At 37.2% G+C, this 21,741-nt stretch overlaps 1 long non-coding RNA gene across 1 annotated transcript in view; it reads right to left on the bottom strand.

The window, feature by feature from the left end:
• The window catches only part of LOC141419583 (uncharacterized), a 315,071-nt gene that overhangs the window by 146,938 nt on the left and 146,392 nt on the right, over nt 1-21,741 (bottom strand). The window contains exons 6-8 of the long non-coding RNA XR_012444226.1: nt 20,514-20,593; nt 9,802-9,935; nt 714-925 (exon numbers count right to left, since the gene is read on the bottom strand). This is a non-coding gene — a long non-coding RNA (uncharacterized lncRNA). The remainder of the gene's footprint in view (nt 1-713; nt 926-9,801; nt 9,936-20,513; nt 20,594-21,741) is intronic.

Raw genomic sequence — 21,741 nt, 5'->3', positions numbered from 1 at the left:
GAGTAATGTTTTCATTACCTCAGTTTTAGGTGAAGAAATAGTTACAGAGTTGGTTATTAGAGTAAGAAGTTACATCAGAAAGCAAGGAAAATTTGAGCACTCAAAACTTCACTAAAGCCATATTTATTACAGTAAAATGATACGTGTCTATATACATCTATATGTACAGTTGAAATATCACTTACTTACCTGACTTACATTCATATTAATTAAGCACATGGATTCTAAATTCAAATCATCTATTCCAAATTTTGCCTTTGCCATTTAAAAGCACTACATTCCAAGGCAAATTATTTAATCCTTCCCAGCTTCAATTACCTCATATGTAAAGAAGGACATAAGTAACAGCTTTATAGGGTTAATTGCAATTATAATTATATATGTAAGATACATAGTATAAGATGGGGTGCATAGAACATGTTCTGGAAAAGTTAGCCATTATTTATCACCAATGAGAAAAACATATAGACTATGTACTATGGTTTTCACAAGCAAATATTTTTCTAGGCATACTTTCTAAGTAAAAATTTTAACATGCTGACAGTGCATAGAATGCTGACAGACTTGACCCACCCAAAGTGAAACATGTGCTTTGAAAGTTTTTCCTACAATGTTCACAAAAATATTGCAGGAAACTATCCTCATTGCCTCATCTACTAGTCTAAATAAGGTCTCCTTTAGACAAATAATAAGTTGGTATTGAGACAGCTTACCTTCCTTTTCAAACACTTCTCTTCCAGAGTTAAATACATCTAGATTATATTAACAAGCCAAGGATACAAATAAAAAAATCTTAACCAGTCACATTGACTGAGTCCTTCTGTTTTCAGAAGCATTCCTTGAAGTTCAGCTTCTCATTAAATTTCATTTTTCATTGATTTTTTTCACAACTAAAATAGCAGTTTTCCTGAGAAAATGAAAGAGTCTGTAATAAACCAGAAATTCCATGTATTAAAAAATCAACTTTTTAATCCAGATTTTAAATAACATTTTAAAAAGGTTCATGTTTTTCACCTCTCTGCATTTCCTACATGATTAGTAGAGGAAATTCATCCATAAAAGCATAATAAATTCATAAACAACTGAGTTTTCCTCAACAACACTAAAATAATAGTCAATAAAAATATCTAATTAAACTACAACTCTCTCTTTTTTATTTATTAAGAATGGTCTCAAGGAGAAAAGCTAAACCTTGTGATCACCATTACCAGCAAACAAGAAATATATTCTTAATTCATTTAAATTTTTTATTAACATCACATATGAATGGAATAATTTTCATTAAAATGCAAGTAATACACAATTGAAAACTTTCATTTACATTTTTCTAGGATCTGTATAATTTCTATGCAGGTTAATATATCAAGATGTTCCAAATTTCAGATCCGTATATAGGGTTAACCTCAAGTAATGTCAATACCTATAAATTTCACTGCCTCCATAAAATTATAAAAAAAGATAAAAATGGTAGTAAAGAATGAAGGGCAGTTCTGATTTCATTTTATAAGGGTATCAGGTAAAAAGTGCATTTTGTATTCAGAAGAGACATCTCTAAATTCATTGGAATGCTGTATTTTCTCCTTTAAGCAATAATACAGAAAAGATTCTGCATCTAATGAATGAATTTGAAAGTAAATTAGTTCATTTAAAACATTGCAGTTTATTGAAGTAATTTAAATGTAATTAATTAACACCAGGTAAAAAGAGACTTTATTAGTTTTAAATTGCCAGTTTTGTGTATTGAAAAATCCTTTTGTGTAATCACAAAGCAAGCTTTCTCTGAATTTGCCCAAGCTCTTTCCTCCAGCTTACAAATGGACCTCTTTAATGCTTCTGGGCCTTGAGAACAGTTTGTATCCATACTATATTTCACCATTTTTACTGTTACCTACATCTGAAATCATTATCCTGCCATCATATTTACTATATCACTAACAAAGAAATAAATAATGAAAAATAATCACCCTAGCTACCTGTGAGAAGAAATTCTTTAGGAGAATGAACCATTAAAGAAAAATAAAGGTCTGATCAAAGATGGCGACTAGGATATGGAAGCAGATAGCCTAAGCTCTGTGACTCCAAACCCCTCCTGAGACACTGAAGCCACAGTTGGTGGAAATAAAGCACCAACCAGTATCAAACCTTTGACACCCTGAACCCCTAGCCCATGGAAAGCTTTCCTACAACACATTACACTGAGAAAACTTGAGAGCCACCAACACCACTGCAGCTGCCCCCACTGGCTCTAAATCTACCTGGGAGACATTGACAGACAAAACAGATGACTATTACACATCACACAGAATTCCCCCAGTCACCCCTGGGATAAACCAGCACAGCCCCTGGTCAGACTGATCCCCCCCAAGAAAAACTGAACAACAAAAAGTGAACTGTAATATAGCACAACAGCTGAGGGAAAGCTGAAAGTGCACTGGAGAAAGGGGAAGGGGCAAGAAGTTAATCTCACCAGGAACTATTAGTAAACAAACAGTGGAAAAGAAGTAAGGCTGAGATTGGGCTGGTGATAAACCACTCCCCAAAGCAGGGCAGGTAAGAGCTCATATGCTGACCCAGTGAGCAGCACCCAAAGTCAAATGGCCCTTCAAAATTGAAAAACAAACAGTGAACTGTCAAAACACACTGACAGCAGGAGTGGGGGGCTGGCTGAACACTGACCCTGACCCAGAGAAAGGGGGCAGGGCAAAGAAATAAGTCCCCAGTGCAGACATCCCAGTAAACAAGCACAACAAAAAACCACCTCCAAAGAGGGATAAATATTGGACTACAAAACTGATCTCCTGAACCTGAGGACAACATTCAAACTTAAACTGCCACACCTCACTGGGGGAGAAACTGACCACACAGCTGCAGCTGAATGGCAACACAGCTATCAGCTAAGGAAATCAATAGCTCTGACTACCATTACCATCACCATCTTGTCATCCCCACTCACACCCCCTTCACTCTTTCCTCCTTCTCCTGTGCTAAAATCCATTTGCTCACCTCCTCAACAACTCATTCTACCTCTTCTTACCCAATCTCTTCCTCAGCCTACACCTTCCACTCCCATTTTCCCCTAACCTGTCACCAGACTACCCCTCCCTCCTACACACTCATCACCTGCTGACCAACCTACTATATCAACTTTACACTACCTCAAACCCCTGCAATTCCTAACACAAACACCCTCTACTACAACAGAAATAAACCCAAACACACACAAGGACCACAAAAACCAGCAACCCCTATATTGCTTCCCCCACTCACCCACAACAATTCCAACCTCCCCCTTTAGTGCCAACCTATCCAACTCCCCAAATTTCTATAGCTAGCCTTACAAATGTTAACACCCCCAATTCCCACTGCTTATAAATATTACACAAAGGGGTCTTCTATGTAACATATAAACTACTGGTTAGGTATTAAACTTGTTAATTAGTTATTACTAAATTACACCCAGACCAGGGACAGAAATAGCACACCGACCTAGCTAAAAACCCAAGACAGGCACAAAACAAAATTAAATCAATGGAAAGAAAATAGGTGACTAAAACCACCAACTAGCTTATCAAAATCATAGTTGCATAGTACCCAGTAGAGTAATGGGAAAAAGAAAAAGGGATGGAAATCATTCTCCCCCCAAAATAATTTAATACAGCATTCAGAGGTAAATGAAGATAATGCATACCCACTTCTGGACTCCAACTAAACAAAGATAAATGACACCATGGACCCAAAAATGTCCACAAAAATACTCACAAAGAAGAAATCCTTCAAGCAATCACTGAGAATTTCATGGAGATGAAAATAGATACAGTTAAACAAAATATATAAGATTCGCTCAAGAAACTTCAAGACATCAATACAAGAAGACACCGAAACAAATAAATGAATTCATAGTAGCCCTAAATAAATACCAAAGTGAAACAGGTAACAGTATAAATGGAGAGTAGAATGAATTAAAGATGAAAATTGAAAATATTAAATAGGAAATGACCCATGATATGGAAAACCTCAGAAAAAAGAATGAAACAGAAACACTCAACACAGTGGACTTCATGAGACTAGAACAAACAGAAGACAGAATCTCAGAACTTGAAGATAAAATAGTAATCAAAGGAAAAACTGAAGAATTGTTAGTCAAACAATTCAAAACTTATGAAAGGAATATGCAAGAACTCATTAACTCTATCAGAAGACCAAAACTGAGAATCCTGGGTATTGAAAAATTAGAAGAGGATCAAGCAAAAGGGATTCATGATATATTCAATAAAGTAATAACAGAAAATTTCCAAAATCTAGAGGAAGTTATGCCCATTCAGGTACAGGAAGTCTCCAGGACACCAAACAGACTTGATGAAAATAGATCATCCCACACAACATATTATCATTAAAACTACGAGCACAGAGAAGAGAGAAAGAATACTGATAGCTGTAAGAGAGAAAAAAACAAATAACATGTATAAAGGTAAACATATCAAAATCACAGTAGATTCCTCAACAGAAACCATAAAATCAAGAAGGGCATCACCAGCAGCCTAGCAACTAAGAGAAAGGATAGACAAATGGGACTTCATAAAATTAAAAAGCTTCTGCATAACAAAAGAAATGGTCTCTAAACTAGAGAGACCACCCACAGAGTGAGAGAAAATATTTGGCAGCTATACATCAGACAAGGGACAGATAACCAGAATATACAGGGAACTTAAGAAACTAACCTCTTCCAAAATCAATGAACCAATTAAAAAATAGGCAACTGAACTTAATAGAACTTTCTCAAAAGAAGAAATTCAAATGGCAAAAAAGCACATGAAAAAATGCTCACCATCTCTAGCCATAAAGAAAATGTAAATCAAAACCACACTAAGATTCTACCTCACCCCTGTTAGAATAGCCATCATCAAAACCACCACCAACAACATGTGTTGGTGAGGATGCAGGGAAAAAGGAACCATAAGCCACTGCTGGTGGGAATGCAAGCTGGCTCAACCACTCTGGAAAAAAATTTGAAGACTTCTTAAAAATCTAAACATAGACCTGCCATATGATCCAGCAATCCCACTCCTGGGGATATACCCAAAGGAATGCAACACAGGTTACTCCAGAGGCACCTGCACACCCATGTTTATTTCAGCACTACTCACAATAGCCAAGTTATGGAAAAAACCAAGATGTCCCACTATTGATGAATGGATCAAGAAAAAGTGGTATTTGCACACAATGGAATTTTACTCAGCCATGAAGAAGAATGAAATCTTATCATCTGCAGGAAAATGGGTGGAATTGGAGAACATCATTCTGAGCGAGGTCAGCCAAGCTCAGAAGACAAAAAATCATATGTTCTCCCTCATATGCGGACTTCAGATCTAGGGCAAATGCAGCAATGTGTTTGGACTGGGATCACATGACAAAGGAAGAGCACATATGGGTGATATAGAAATAGGTAGGAAACCCAAAACATGGAAGCGTTTGATGTCCCCACTCCAGAGGAGCTAATACAGAAACCTTAAAGCAACAGAGGTTATCATGAGAAGGGGATCAGTAACCAGGGAAAGATCAGTTAGAGATGAATCAACATGGGTCATAACATGTGTACATGAAAGCAATGCTAGGAATATTTCTGTATAGTTATCCTCAACTCAACTAGCAAAAGCACTTTGTCTTCCTTATTAGGCTTGTCTCTTTTCTTCAACAAAACTAGTGATAAAGGCAGAACAGGACCTGCCTGGAACTGAGGAGGGAAGGGGGAGAGAGAGTGGGGGAGGGGGGCAGGGGGAAGAAATGACCCAAACAACGTATGCACATGTGAATAAATGAATAATAATAAAAAAAGAAGTGCATGGAGTGAGGTATTCCAGGCACTGAATGAAAACAAATTCAACCTTAGGATGCTCTACCCAGCAAAACTATTATTCAAAATACATGTAGCAATAAAAATCTTCCATGATAAGCAGAAACTAAAGCAATATAAGACCACCAAACCACCACTACAAAAGACTCTCCAAGGAATTCTGCACACAGAAAATGACAGCAAACAAAACCATGAGAGGACAGGCAGTATCAAACCACAGGGGAAGAAAAGACAAGGAATCAGAGTAACATTGACTCAGCTGCACACAATCAAACCTTTAAACAGCAAAAACAGCTAAATGACAGGAATTACCACACATCTATTAATATTAACACTGAAGGTTAATGGACTTAACTTCCCCCATCAAAAGACACCATTTGGCAAACAGGATTAAAAAGGAAGATCCAACAATCTGTTGTTTACAGGAGACCCACCTCGCTGACAGAAACAATTACTGTCTTAGGGTGAAAGGCAGGATGAAGATTTACGAAGACAATGGGCCCTGAAAATAGGCAGGAGTAGCAATAATTATCTCAGACAAAGTACACTTCAAACTTACATTGATCAAACAAGACAAAGAAGGACACTACATACTAATAAAAAGAGAAATACACCAAAAGGAAATAACAGTTATCAACCTATATGCACCCAATATCAGTGCACCCAATTTCATCAAACATACTTTAAAGGACTTGAAAGCACATATAGACTCCAATACAGTGGTAGTGGGAGACTTTAATATCACCCTATCACCAATAGATAGGTCAACCAAACAAAAAAATTAATAAAGAAATTATAGAACTAAATCACATCACAGATCAAATGGACATAGCTAATGTCTACAGAATATTTCATTCACCTTTTGCACAATATACATTCTTCACAGCAGCCCATGGAACAGTCTCCAAAATTGATCATATCTTAGGGCACAAAGCAAGGCTCTGCATTATACAGTAAAATAGAAATAATCCCCTGCATTCAGTCTGATCACAATGCATTAAAACTAGAACTCAACAACAAAAACAACAGCAGAAAATACTCAAACTTTTGGAAAGTAAACAACAGATTGGTCAATGATCAGTGGGTCATTGATGAAATAAAAGAGGAAATTAAAAGGCTCCTGGAAGTTAATGAAAATGAAAACACTACCTACCAGAACCTATGTGACAAAGCAAACTCAGTCCTAAGAAGAAAGTTAATGGTCATGGGTGCATATATTTAAAGGACAGAAAGATCTCAAATAAATGACCTAATGCTACATCTCAAACTCCCAGAAATACAAGAACAAGGAAAACCCAAAAATTCAGAAGGAAAGAAATAATAAAAATAAGGGACAAAATTAATGAAATAGAGACCAAAAAACCATAGAAAGAATCAACAAAACAAAAAGCTGGCTCTTTGAAAAAGTAAACAAGATTGACAGACCCCTGGCAAATCTGACTAAAATGATTAGAGAAAAAACCCAAATCAGTAAAATCAGAAATGCAAAAAGGGGAAATAACAAAAAATACAAAGGAAATCCAGGGAGTCATCAAAGACAACTCTGAGAATATAAATTCCAATAAATTTGAAAATCTTGAAGAAATGGACAAATTTCTAAATACTTATGGCCATCCAAATTTGAACCAAGAGGATACCAATCACCTGAATAGATCTATAACACAAAATGAAATTGAAGCAGCAATTAATAGTCTCCCAAAAAAGAAAAGTCCAAGACCTGATGGATTCTCTGCTGAATTCTATCATACCTTAAAAGAACTAATATCAACTCTCCTTAAACTTTTCCATGAAATAGAAAGGGAAGTAATACTGCCTAACTCAGTCTATGAAGCCAGTATTACACTCATCCCAAAACCAAAGACACATCCAAAAAGGAGAACTACAGACCAATCTCCTTAATGAACATTGATGCAAAAATCCTCAATAAATTAATGGCAAACTGAATCCAGCAACATATCAGAAAGGTTATTCACCAGAACCAAGTTGGCTTCATCCCATGGATGCAAGGGTGGTTTAACATACACAAATCTATAAATATAATGCAGCGCATTAATAGAAGCAAAGACAAAAACCATTTGATCATCCCAATAGATGCAGAAGAAGTTTTTGATAAGATTCAACACCACTTCATGAAAAAAGATAGAAGAAAACTAGGAATAGAAGAAATGTTCCTCAACATTATAACAACAGACCTATAGCCAACAGCATACTTAATGGAGAAAAACTGAAACCATTTCCCTTAAAATCAGGAATGAGGCAAGGGTGCCCACTCTCCCCACTCCTATTCAACATAGTTCTAGAATTCCTGGTGGAGCAATAAGGCAAGAGGAAGAAATAAAATGAATACAAATAGGTAAATAAATTGTCAAAATATCCCCCATTTGCAGGTGACATAATCCTATACCTCAAAGACCCAAAAAAACCTACCCAAAAACTTGTAGGCACCATAAACAGCTTCAGCAATATGGCAAGACACAAAAACAACTTACAAAAATCATTAGCTTTTCTATACACCAACAATGAGCAAATTGAGAAAGAATATATGAGAACAATTCTACTTACAATATCCTCAAGAAAATCAAATACCTAGGAATAAACTTAACAAAGGATGTGAATGACCTCTACAGGAGAACTACAAATTTTTGAAGAAAGTGATTGAGGAAAACTACAGAAGGTGGAAAGATCCTCTGTGCTCATGGATTGAAAGAATCAACATAGTAAAAATGTCTATACTACCAAAAGAATTCTACATGTTCAACACAATTCCCATCAAAATCCCAATGACATTCATCACAGAGATTGAAAAATCTACCATAAAATTAATTTGGAAGCACAAGAGATTGTGAATAGCCAAGGCAATACTCAGCAAAAAGAGTGATGCTGGAGGCATCATAATACCAGACTTCGGACTATATTATAGAGCAATAGCAATAACAACAGCATGATATTGTCACAACAACAGATATGAAGATCAGTGGAACAGAATAGAGGACCTGGTTATGAATCCACACAGTTATCTGCACTTTATTTTTGACAAAAGCACCAAAAACATACAAGGGAAAAACAGACTGCCTCTTCAACAAATGTTGCTAGGAAAATTGATTATCTGCCTCCAGAAAACTGAAACTAGATCCACATTTATCATCCTGTACTAATATTAACTGAAAATGGATCAAGGAACTTAATATCGACCCAAAACTCTGAAGCTAGTACAGAAAGAGCAGGGAATACTTTGGAAGCCAAAGGTATAGATAAAGACTACCTCAAGAGAACCCTAGCAGCTTATTAAATAAGAGAAAGGGTGGACAGTGGGACTCCATGAAATTAAAAGCTTCTGCACAACAAAAGAAATGGTCTCTAAACTGAATAGACCACTCACACTGTGGGAACAAAATATTTGCCAGATATTGATCGGACAAAGGACTGATAACCGAATACACAGGAAGCCCAAAAAACTAAACTCCCCCAGATTCAATGGACCAATAAAGAAATAGACAACTGAACTAAACAGAACTTTTTCTAAAGATGAAATCCAAATGGCCATAAAACACAGGAAAAAATCCTCATGATCCCTGGCCGTAGAGGAAATGCAAATCAAAACCACACTAAGATTCCACCTCACTCCTCTTAGAAATGTTATCATCAAAATACCACAACCAGCAATTGTTGACTAGGATGTGGGGCAAAATGCACTCTCATATACTGCTGGTGGGAATGTAAGCTAGTACAACCTCTTTGGAAAACAATATGGAGGCTTGTTAAAAAACTAAACAAAAATCTGCCATATGATCCAGCAATCCCACAAAGGAATGCCACTCACTTTACTCCATAAGCACCTGCACACCCATGTTTATTACAGCACTATTCACAATAGGCAAGTTATGGAAACAGCCAAGATGCCCCACTACTGACGAATGAAAATTTAGTACTTATACACAATGGAATTTTACTTAGCCATGAAGAAGAACAAAATCTTGTCATTCGCAAGTAAATGGATGGAACTGCAGAACATCATCTGAAGTGAAGTTAGCCGGGGTCAGAAGGCCAAAAATAGTATGTTCTCCCTCATATGGGGACTTCAGTCCTAAAACAAATGCAGTAATATTATTGGACATGGGTCACAAGCTAACGGGAGAACACATGCTGGAGGAATAGGGAAAGGTAGGAAACCCAAAACTTGAAAGTATTTGATGTGCCTACGGTAGAGGAGCTAATATAGTAACCTTAAAATGACAGAGGTCAATATGGGAAGGTGACCAGGAAGTAGTAAAGAGATCTTGGAGAGATGAATCAATTCGGGTTGTAATACACATGTGCATGGAAGCAATGCTAGGAATCTCTCTGTATAGCTATCCTTATTGCAAACTAGCAAAAATGCTGTTTTTCTTACCATTCTTCAACAAAATTGGAGAAGAGGGCAGAACAGGTTCTGCCTGGAAGTGACGGTGGTGGGGGAGAGAGGCAGAGGGCTGGGGATAAAGAGGAGAAATGGCCCAACCAATGTATGCACATATGAATAAATGGATAAAAAAGAAAAGAAAAATAAGATAGGATCATGAGAATGAAAAGCCAACCTGAAAATTGAAAGAATATGTAAAAGATTCTTAAAACTCAGCAATATCAAAACATAGTTTGATTAAAATGTATAAAACATATGAACAAACATTGCACCAGGAGGGTATAATAATGAAAAATAAGTGCTTGAAAAGATATCTGATATCATTAGCAATTAGGGAAATGTGAATTAAAAGCATATCAAATCACTCCTGCTTACCTGTTAGAATGTTTAAAATTAAAATTACAATTTCAATTGATGGCTGAGATGCTGAACAACAATATTTTTCATATTTTATTGCAGTGAATGCAAAATGGTTCAGCCCACTCTTAAGTATGATTGGCAGTTCTTTATAATGTTAAATATTTTCTTAATATATGATCAAGGAATCCTACGTTTGAGTGTCTTCCCTAGAGGAGTCAAATTTCTTATTTACACAAAAATGTATACAATGCATGTATGGAACTATCACAATGAATCCCTTTTATGCAATTAATATATATATGAATAAAATGTCCATAAATAAAAAATGAAATATAAATGACAAGAAAACAAATGTGAACTGGCTCTTATAGATAGTTATAATCTATTGCACTGAAATTTTCAAATTTCAAATTATAAGATAAGAAGGAACAATGTGGCATGTGAATGAACACATGCCAAGGAACGATAGGCACATTTAAAGCATTCTTATACATCCAAAATACTCTGAAAAGTATTTTATTAAAAAAACTAATTTATTTGACAATAATCAAATATATGGTATCCAAGATGATGTTTTGCTATATGTATATATTGTCTAAAAGGGTAAGTCAAGCTAATCAACATATCCCTCAGCTCACCAAATTAAATTTTTTATGATGAGAATATTGAAAATCTATTCTTTAGTAGTTTTGAAATATGCATACAACCTTTGATGCTAAGTGACTGGTTTCATACTAGCTATAGTTCACAGATGTCATAGAGGACATCCTATCTATGGCCATACCAACTTGAATGGCAGATCTTATCTGATCTCAGAAGCAAAACAGTGTTAGGCCTATTTAGTACTTGTATGGGAGATCATTTGGGAAACCCTGTGCCACAGACTTTAGTTTTTCTCTTTCTCATTCTCTTTCTATATATGACTCACTTTCAGTCTATTGAGACTGTATTTTCTTCCTAAGTAAGTTTTGTATCTCTTTTACTACAAAAAAAAAAAAAAAAAAAAAGGACAGCCTGCCGCCTGATGCACACTTGTTTCCAACAATTACTCCTAAGAAAGAGAAAATGATTTGGGGAAAGCCCTTTTAGTCCAAGTGTTAGTTTGGGATTTCAGTTTTCAGTTTGACTATTTTCCCCTCTCTCCACCAAGAAAATGACAGAAAGGCTCATAATATTTAATCATAGCTTGAAAGGAGCTCTTAAAGATGCTTTGGAGAAAAAACAGCCTCTCAACTAGTGCTGTTGGGAAAACTGAATATCCACTTGCAGAAGACTGAAACTAGATCCCAGTCTCTCACCTTATACTAGCATCAGTTCACAGGAGATTAAAGATCTTAATGTAAGATCTGAAACTGAAATAACTCCCAAAGAAAAATAGGGAATACATTGGATCATATAGGCATAGCTAATAACTTTATAAATACAATTCCAATATGAATGGAGACTGATGGAGGGGGTGAATCTAAGATACATTGTAAGAATATGACACAATATTCAATTCATATACAACTATTATAAGCTAATAAAAAATTTTAAGAGGAAAGAACAAAAAGAATGACATGAGTGCAAAATGGGGCATGTTTGCAGAGGGGACCTAGTAGAAGGGGGGAGGGAAAAAGGAAAGGGTAATGGAGAAAGGTGATTATGATGAAAGTACTTTATATGCAGGCATAAAAATAGAATCATGAAATCTGTTAAAATTGATTAAAATGGGGAGAGGGAGAACAAGAGCAATAGAGAGGTTGAATGCATGTTCAGAATATCAAAAAGAAAACTGTATAAGTAGTTATTAGTAAAGGTAATTATACTAACAATAACACTTTGCAAAATACATTATTTAAAAAATTTAAAAATTATCAAATTGAGAACAAAAATTTAAAAAGAAATAAAATTAAATTTATAGCACAACAGATACTTTAAAAATGATGTAATACAATTGAATATGCCAGGAAAATGCTAACCAAGAAGGGCAGAGTCTTCACCTTGGTGCCTCAGATTTTTTTCAGATTTCTCATTTTTATTATTACACATTTTTCTAAAGTGGAAATTTTGGGGAGGAAAGTCAGGAACCAGTTACTCTTCCTTCATATTGTTGTCTTTTAACTTTAAAATTCCCTCATATGCATCATTAAACATAATCTCTTGAACATCACATTTGGGTGATTTTTTATTTCATAAGAAATTTTTTGCTGGGTTATATTAAATTGTACATAATAAGGTGTTTCAGTGTGATTTTCCATACATGCATATAATGTACTTTGATCATATTCACACCCTCTTTTATTCTTTTTATTTTCTTTCCTCTTTCCACCTTCCATTAGTTTCAATTTTAACTTACCTTCATGATCTTTGTTTTTTAACTTATTTTGCCCCCCCTTTCTCCCACAAATAAGAGAAAACATGATATTTGTCCTTGTAAGACTGCCTTATTTCACTCAATATGATAATCTCCAGTTCTATCCATTTTCAAGCAAACAATACAATTTCATTCTTCTTAACTAGTAAGTAAAACACCATTGTGTATATGTACCACATTTTTTTCTATCCATTCATGTGTTGATGGCTGCCTAGGTGGATTCCATAATTGGCTGCCTAAGATTTTTGACTCAGCATTTACATTTTTAAACATGTTCCTAGTGATTCTAAGCCAGGTAGTCCTGGGATCAGACTTTTAAATAACAATGAATTAGAGCGCTGTTGAACAGAACAATTTCTGTCCTATAACATTTAAAAGTAACTTCTATCTGGATATAGATTTATATTTTTAACCTGAACATGTCTCAGATTTTGGGACTTTATTTTAAAGCAAGTAATGGTGACTTACAAGAGGACCCATGTTCAGGAAATTTGGGATTTTTCAAATTCTTCATTCTAGAATATTTTTACTTTTTATGTAAGTTAGTCAAGTTAAAAGCAGGCAGCACCATATGTATTATATTAGTGTAAGTCATCATTATATTCTGAATGTCTTTCTCTTGAAATTCTCAGAGATGTTTTCATGTTGAAACTACACAGATACATTTTATTGCTAATATTAATTTAATTCATCACCTTATGGCCTGCCTAAAGTCAGTTTACATGTTTAGAGGAAGGAGTTTGGTTCCACTAGCAAAACATATCTGGAACATGGACAAAGAATGAATATTTTATAGTAGAGAAATTGAAACTCATAGTTTTATGGGTCATGTTTTATCTGATGTGTAGATTAATTGGTTGAGCCTAACGCTTGGAATGGGGCATTAAGTGAGGTATAATGTGCTTTAAGAAGCAAAGTCATGCACTACCTTTTCATGTTCCTCTTTCACAATTTCCTAATATAAGTTAGGTGTGCCTAAAAAAAAACTTTTGCCCAATTTTTTTTTTTACCTGAGAAAATTTCAAATTATGAAACGTGTGGTTGTTAATGTTAGGAAAAACGCCACTCTCAAAGAAAGCTCACAAGAAAACTCACGTCCATAGAGCAAAGTTTAATGGCAGGCCCAAACTGCCAGGCTGGCGGGGAAAAGATGGCACAGCCCTGAACCTGGGCGAGCAGTGACTTTTATAGAAGGGAGAGGGTAAGGAAGTTAGTACAAGTGCAGTAGCCTCTGGTAGGAGTGGGGCTGTCTTAGAGCATAGGAATTTGTTTAAGGACGGGGCTGCCATTTTGCCTGATTCACAAAATGGCAACATTATTGTTCTATCATTCCCCCATTTTTTCTTTAATAATGATGAGGGTAGGGGCTGAGGATCAGGAATTGGGGCAAAGCATTGGTCTCTTTAAGTGATTCCTGCTGGCAGGGGGCATTGTATGAGGCAAGATCCTCAGGCTCCTGTGTCCCAGTGGGGGCCCCTCAGAGCAGTCCCCTGGACGGTTTTGGAGAGGATGGTATCCCTGGAAATACAACTGGTTAAATTTTTGATTAGCAATAACAGAAATGCAGTATGATACAAGGGAGGAAGCTTAAGAATAGGAGAGCAAGAACATAGGCATTAGGAAGGGCATTGGCCAGGAGAACCATTGTGAAATGTTCTTCCCTAGACAATTTTAAGAGTCCTCCAACTACAGAGAGAGAAATGGGTGGCCATACATTATTTAAGACCCAAATAGGAATATTACGAGGAGCATAAAAAGGTTTCTGTTCAGGGACTACATACCTAGGGATCTAAATTCTGAAAAATCCTATAACTGCCAGGAAAGCTGTAAGCTGTCTTATGGTATGGGGGTTGGGAAACAGAACATTGGGTTGATCCATTTATGACTCAGGGAGTGAGTCTGTCCCTTTAAGGCCACACCTAGGTAGGTGACCTGTGGGAGGCAGGTACTGTCAGGATTTAAATGTAACACTCTTGGATAAAAGAGAGCTTTAGCTCATTGTTTTATATAAATTGACACTTCTAACCTTTTAAATGTTTGTACCATATTCAGATAACACTGTTACAAGGTGGTTATTTAAGACACATAAGCAAATATGTAAATGAACTCTGATTTAGTAGTACTTAAAAGCTTGACAAGATCAGCAGAAAACACAAATAATTTCTTTGATAAAATCTTTCTCTGTAATGGTTTTTTGTAGATGTTACTCAGAAGAGAACAATATTAAGATAACCTTGTTATTTTATAGACATAGAGGATTTGATTTTAGTTTGACATGACCCTAAAAATCTTTTAGACAACTCTTAGATTATATTCAACTTTAACTTTATCACACACTGAAGTTTCTTATTATGCACTTTTAAAACTTACTTAGAACTTTATATAACATACTAAGCCCTTTGAGGGCTTGTTTTTATCAGTCCTGTTTGAAACAATCTTTAGGATAAACCCTTTTTTTTAAAAAATCCCTTATTATCCAAAAAAAACATTCCTTTTTCCTTTAATGTCTCAAAAAATACATTTATTACCTAACTATATCATTTCCAGTTGTTTACTTTGTAACTTATATTTTAAAATTAACTTTTATAAGAATTTTTAATTTATTATAGGGGCTGGAACAACTAATTAGTAGCCCTTATTGTTTTTAGGAATAGGCATAAGGCCTCATCATCCCTCAGGCTTGAGGGGATATTATTTTTGGGTGTGGAAACTGTGAGGGATCTTTGAGTTTTATTTGAATAGGGAGGGCCATCCTGGCTTCCCCTACTCTCATCTCATCAGTCCACACTGTGGAATCTCTTTGTTCATGAAGGAGGGGGCAGAAGATATAGCTGCCTGGGGGGAGGAGAATTTGAGATTTTAATTGAGATAGTAAATCCTGTCCCAGCAGGGACACTGGAGTTTTAGGTATTATGAGGAAAGAGTGACAGAAGAGGAGGTCTCCCCAAGAGCAGGCCAGAGACCAGGTAAACTAGCGTTCTAGGGGCTAGCCAGATTTACCCTGAATGATAACTTTTGTCATTGGACCAGGGACCAGGAGAAAAAGGTAAAACAGAGAAATGGGCTCCACTGTCTAGGAGGAAAATGACCTTTTGTTTTTCTGTCATTATGGCTCCTCAACATTGATGCCAAGAAGTGGAGTGTGGCCAGGAGACTTGGACCCATCAATCCATAGGAAGGTGGCACCTCATCTTCCATCTGATGATGAGGGCACTTAGTCCTCCAGTGGTTACCCTTGCAGAGGGCAGGGTCCTGGTTGGGGGTAGGGCTGTCTCCCGGGCTGTCCCCGCTTTAAGCATTCTCTGAAGAAGTGCCCCTCCTCTCCACCATGGTAGCAAGTTCAGGATACAGGCCCCAGTCGGGTGGGGCTCTCTGTGAGAGCAGCAATGAGACCATGGTGTCTCTTATCTTTTTCTCTCCTGTTAGTAAAGTCCCGGACAAACAGACATGGCTAGCTGTATTACTTGGTTCAATGACTTTTCCCTTCAGCCACAGTCTGAGTTTTTTTATGAATATGTGGGAATGACTGTTAGAAATTTATCTTTGAGGAGAACCTCTCTCACCTGTGACTCTGAGTCCACTGTGGTATGCTTTCTGATAGCCTCCTTAAGATGCTGTAGAAAGGTAAGAAGACTTTTTCTTTTTAAGTTGTTGCTGTAAAGTAAAGTTGTTATTTTACATTGACACCTGACACTCTGGAGAGCAAGTCTCTCAACTACTCTGGGCCTCAGTTTCCTCACTTGAAGAATGAGGGATCTGGTCTAGGTTAAACTACGTTTTTCTACTATGAGATGGCTGAAGTGACATTAATGCTACTTATCTTCTTTACCATTATTTATTTATTTATTTATTTATTTATTTTAGTAATACTGGGGAATTGAACCCAGGGCTTTGAATGTATGCTGGGCATACATTCTCCCATTGAGCTACTTCCATGGCCCCAAATATTATTATTATTATTTCTTACTTGGCTGTACTGGGCTTGAACTCAGGACTTTATGCTTGTAAAGCGGCACTCTACTGCTTGAAACACATAATCATTTCCAACCTCAGTGGCCTGGGCCCGAACCCATTGCTTTTCTAATGAGATAAGAGTCTGGTCTAGTAGAAGTAAAACATCCTTTCATATCAGTTGACAGGTTTGGATCACAGAGAAAAAGGCTTGAATGTATTTGGGCATCAGTACAGCTGTTTAGATATTTTTAAATTTCCCTTAGATCTGGTAACTGGAAGGGGACATATGATTTGTCCTCTTCCTACCATTGCCTGTTGAAGAAGGAAGCACTCATTAAGAGGTTCTGAGTACTGGAGTGACTTAGAAGGTAGAAATTTGTATAAGGGACCTCAGTTTACTTTTTTACTTTTATAGAAAAGGTCTATTGTCATTTAAGGAGCCCTGTGAAAACTACTTCTCTTGGTCACCCATGGCATACTGAAGCCGACCTCAGTACAAAGCTTCCAACATCTGCCAGCCAGAAGACTGGAAGTTGCAGGTCTCATCTAGAAAGAACAAAACATTAAGGATCCTGTCTTTTAGCTAACAGCAGGCAGCCTCCTTAATAAGGCTACCTTTTTAACAAAGAAATCATTTGCAAAGTTACAGAAGGGCATTCAGAGGGCATTTCAGGCCAATAACAGTGCCATATGGAACAACTAGTGTTAATATTTGGAGGGAAAAATTTATGTTGAGGCCAAAGGTATAGAAAATTCTAAATGAGAAATTTAGAGACCACAGTAATGTCTATTTAGTTATTTCTGGAACTATAACCTTGAGCTAGCCATTGACTTACAAGGGTCTGATGCCCTGAGGTGTGAGGTGGGGCTAGGAGCAGAACTTGTGCAAGGTGCCACTCCCTCCACACACACCTGGGACAAATGACCCTGACTGCCTAGGCCTGATCCTGTGGCCGTGGCCCCTCCCCCTTCCTGTGTACTCTGCATGTGTTTATTCTAGGGGAAGTGGTGGCAGGCCACAGCCATCGCCACATGTGGCTGGTGGCCCAGTATGTACTGGATCCTCTCTATGGATTTTCTTAGCTATGGCAGGCATTTTTGCTGTGTCCAGGAGCCGGCATCCTGTGCACATGTGCACTTGTTTGCTTTCCCTCTTCCCCTTGTGGGGGCGGAGTTACAGTGTGAGCGTGGCAGCTGCATTTTTTTGTAAGCGCTTTTGTAAAGCAGCTGATTTAAAGTTACTTTAGACCAAGAGGCCTGACAAACTAGTTGGAATAACTTAATTCATAAGGTACCATGCTACAGGTTTTTCATGGGAGGCAGGGTCCCAGTAAGCCCAGGGAGGGGAAGGCAGACAGAGTCAAAGGACACATGGTGAGACCATGGAGGAGGCAGAAAGGTGAGCTGACATCTTAGGTAAGGGAGGGGAAGGCAGAGCCTGGATTCATAACACATGCTTAAGGGATTAGCCATCACCTGTGTCTCTAGGTTGCTCCCATTGATTGGTACTGGCAGGCTTTCAGCAAAACGAAACCTCCACTCTCCAGTCACCAAATAAAGCATGAGCTCTCTAGAGCTGGAACTGCATTGAGGCCAGAATTGGCAAGGAGTGGCTTGCTTAACTCCATGACGGGAAAGTTTTTCAGGAAGATAGGAGGAGATAGGTATGGTAAGCAGTGCAAGAAGTCTGCTTACATGGGGAAGGAGGATGTTTGGGAGAGGAATTTGCTGATTTAGAAACTGGTTTACAGGCTAGTAGAATCTGTGCAAGGGAAGAGAAAGTACAGAGGTAGGGTTTGATGCAGAGATAGGGAAAGGATTGTACGTAGGAAAGTTCCTTCCATTTACCTGCACGCTCACAGAGATTGCATAGATCCCTTAAAATGTTGGGATTGAAAGTACAGTTAAGTGGCCATTTGGAGGCAATGTCCAGTGGATATTGGGGCCAGGCCTGATTACAGAGACAAATGAGCTTTCGTGGCTTAAGATCAGGTGTTAGGCAGAGGAGCCCAAGGTTGGCCAGGAGACATCCCATTGGGGAGTCTGAAGAAATTTGGGACAGTCCAACTCCATGGTGAAGGCCTGACCTGAGGAGAGATATGGCAGGTGTCCCCGAAATATCAGGTCCTCAGGAGAGAGAGAGAGAAATGTGGAAAACAACCCCCAAAGGGACGATCTTGACCACGGGGGTTCCACAGTCCCAAGTGGGGAACCCGGTTCCCAGGACAAGAGCAAGCTGTGACCTAACACTAGGGTTTTCGAAGAAATGAGAGAGAGACCACAGCTCAGAGTGCGAGGAGGACTCACTGAGGGAGAGAGGACCTTAAGGGAAGATTGGCCGGTGGTGGATGGCAGTTGGAGGTGCGCTGGGGTGGAGGAACTTCCTTGTGAGCTAGTGAGAGAGTGGCACTTTCTAGGATTGGGGGTCCCCATAAAGCAGCTCAGATCCTGGAGGAAAGCTGGGAGAGCAAGGGCAGTGCTGGGAACTCAATCCAATCCCAGGTTTCAGCACCAAATGTTAGGAAAAATGCCACTTTCAAAGAAAGCTCAAGAGAAAACTCACGTCCATAGAGCAAAGTTTAATGGCAGGCCCAAACTGCCAGGCTGGCCAGGGAAAAGATGACACAGCCCCGAGCCTGGGCAAGCAGTGGCTTTTATAGAAGGGGGAGGGTAAGGAAGTTAGTACAGGTGTAGTAGTCTCTTGTAGAGGTGGGGCTGTCTTAGAGCATGGGAATTTGTTTAAGGGCAGGGCTGCCATTTTGGCTGATTCACAAAATGGCGACATTATTGTTCTATCAGTTAAGAAAATACAAAGGAAGGAGATAGGAAGGGATAAAATATTTTCATGACATATATTACATAAGGGATTTGTTTTTTAAATCAGTAATTTGGCAAAAACAACCTGAAACAGTCAGTGCAAAAATTCTAAGGTATGGGTATATTTAGTATATTTGAGGAGGCTACTGTGGCAAGAACAAAATTACTAAAGTAGAAAAGATAAGAGAGAAAGCAGAAGAGAGAGAAAGTCATGTAAGGTCTTTTAAGTCCCATTATAGATGTAAGCTTTTACATTGTGTGGGAAGGGAAGACACTAAATCAAGGGTACTTGACCTTGAGAGTTTGGAGACAAAATTTTGAAGGTCTGTACACCTGGACAGGAAAAAAATCACTTTAAATTTCATTAATACCTAACCTAAATTTTGTATTTCCTTCTATTATGAATTGAATGCAGCAACAACTATAGCAGTAATAGCAAGAACTGTAACTTTGTAACCAACAGAAACAACAAATAATTTTATATCATACTTCAGTTGTAACTGATATCTTAAGACCTCATTTATATTTATCACTAAGAAAGTTATAATTTTTGAATCTGACCCTAAATCTTGTCATTTAATGCATTAATTATGAAGCATGTGAATTAACTGAGCAATATATTTAGTTTCTCATAGTTTCTTTGTACTGTTTGTTCTAAAACAGATCACTTTCTCTGACCCATTTCTGATCCAATGAGGTTTATCCAACCAAGAGTAAGTGGGATTTTGCTGCCCAAGTACCCACTGTGCTTGCTCAACTCAGACTCCTAAACATACCTGTACCCCTCTTGCTTCCTTTTCCTCCTTTTCAGATGTTCTTTATCATAGCCTTTAATATTTTCAAGACGTTTTTGCTTCTAAAGAGAAAAGAAAGGAAAAATATTATATTTCGCTTTTTAAAACATTTTGGTTCAAAGTAATTGATTTATTCTGTATCTCTTTTTAAATATCGTGTATTTGAAAGTATCCTGAGAAAGGATCCAGAGGTTTTCACTAAACAAGCAAAAGGCTTGTTGATAAAAAATAATGTTTAAAAATCCCTAAACTAGGGAGTTTGAGGCAGAGCAATATTATAATAAACATTTTTTAAGATATTGTGTGGGTAGGAGAAAGACCAATTAGGACTTGTTGAAATCATCCAAAGAAGAGATTATGGTGTCTTAGGTCAGGATTGTGGCACTGTATGAAGTCAAAGTGGTCAAATTCTTGATATATTTTGACAATATAGTGAAAAAATCTCAGCCAATGTACTGAAATGTGGACTAGGAGAGAAAGAATGTATCAGGGATAACTCTAAAATATTTTTGCAAAATTTACATACCCAGTAGATTTAGATTTAAAAAAAAGTAGAAATTCTCACAATTCCATGTAACATACTTCCCCAATTACAGTAAAATTGAGTATGAGGAAGAATAGTTAAGGTGATAATGGTGGAAGCTTCAAATTAATACTGTAAGGCAATCTCCAGCTATTATCCAGCTATGCTGATTTTAACATTTTATAGCCTTTAGGAAATTCTGGTCAAAGGTAAACAAGCATAATTTAGCATAACAATGAGAAACGATTAACAAAGCTGTTCCTCAAGAGCAATGAGGGACTCCTCCTATGCTTTGAACACCTATTTGAGTATTCAAAGTTTGAGGGTGGATTGGAACTGAAGACACGCTGGGCTTATTGCAGCCCTGTTGCAGTCAATAATTAAAGAATACAAAATATGTGGCCTATTTATGTGCTGGATCAGGTCAAATTTAGTTGAAAGCAGTAAAAGCAACCAGGTTTTCCTGTAAAGTAACACTGAGACAAATGCTCTTGACAAAAAAAGGATTCTGGCCTGGATGAGTCATGGGACTGACAATTCTCATATATATCATGCTTATAATTAACAAAAGATTGAAAAAGTATAATGGTTTCTGTTGTGCTGCTTTTTAATGAGGAAAGAGAGATGACATATTTATATGAAAACATTTTACATCTAATGAACCTCAAAACAATTTCAAATGATGAA

This window comes from Castor canadensis, chromosome X, assembly GCF_047511655.1.
Source record: "Castor canadensis chromosome X, mCasCan1.hap1v2, whole genome shotgun sequence".
NCBI classification, from domain to species: Eukaryota; Metazoa; Chordata; class Mammalia; order Rodentia; family Castoridae; genus Castor; species Castor canadensis.
The sequence above is the reverse complement of the archived record's forward strand: the minus strand, read 5'-3'. Positions and strand labels throughout refer to the sequence as shown.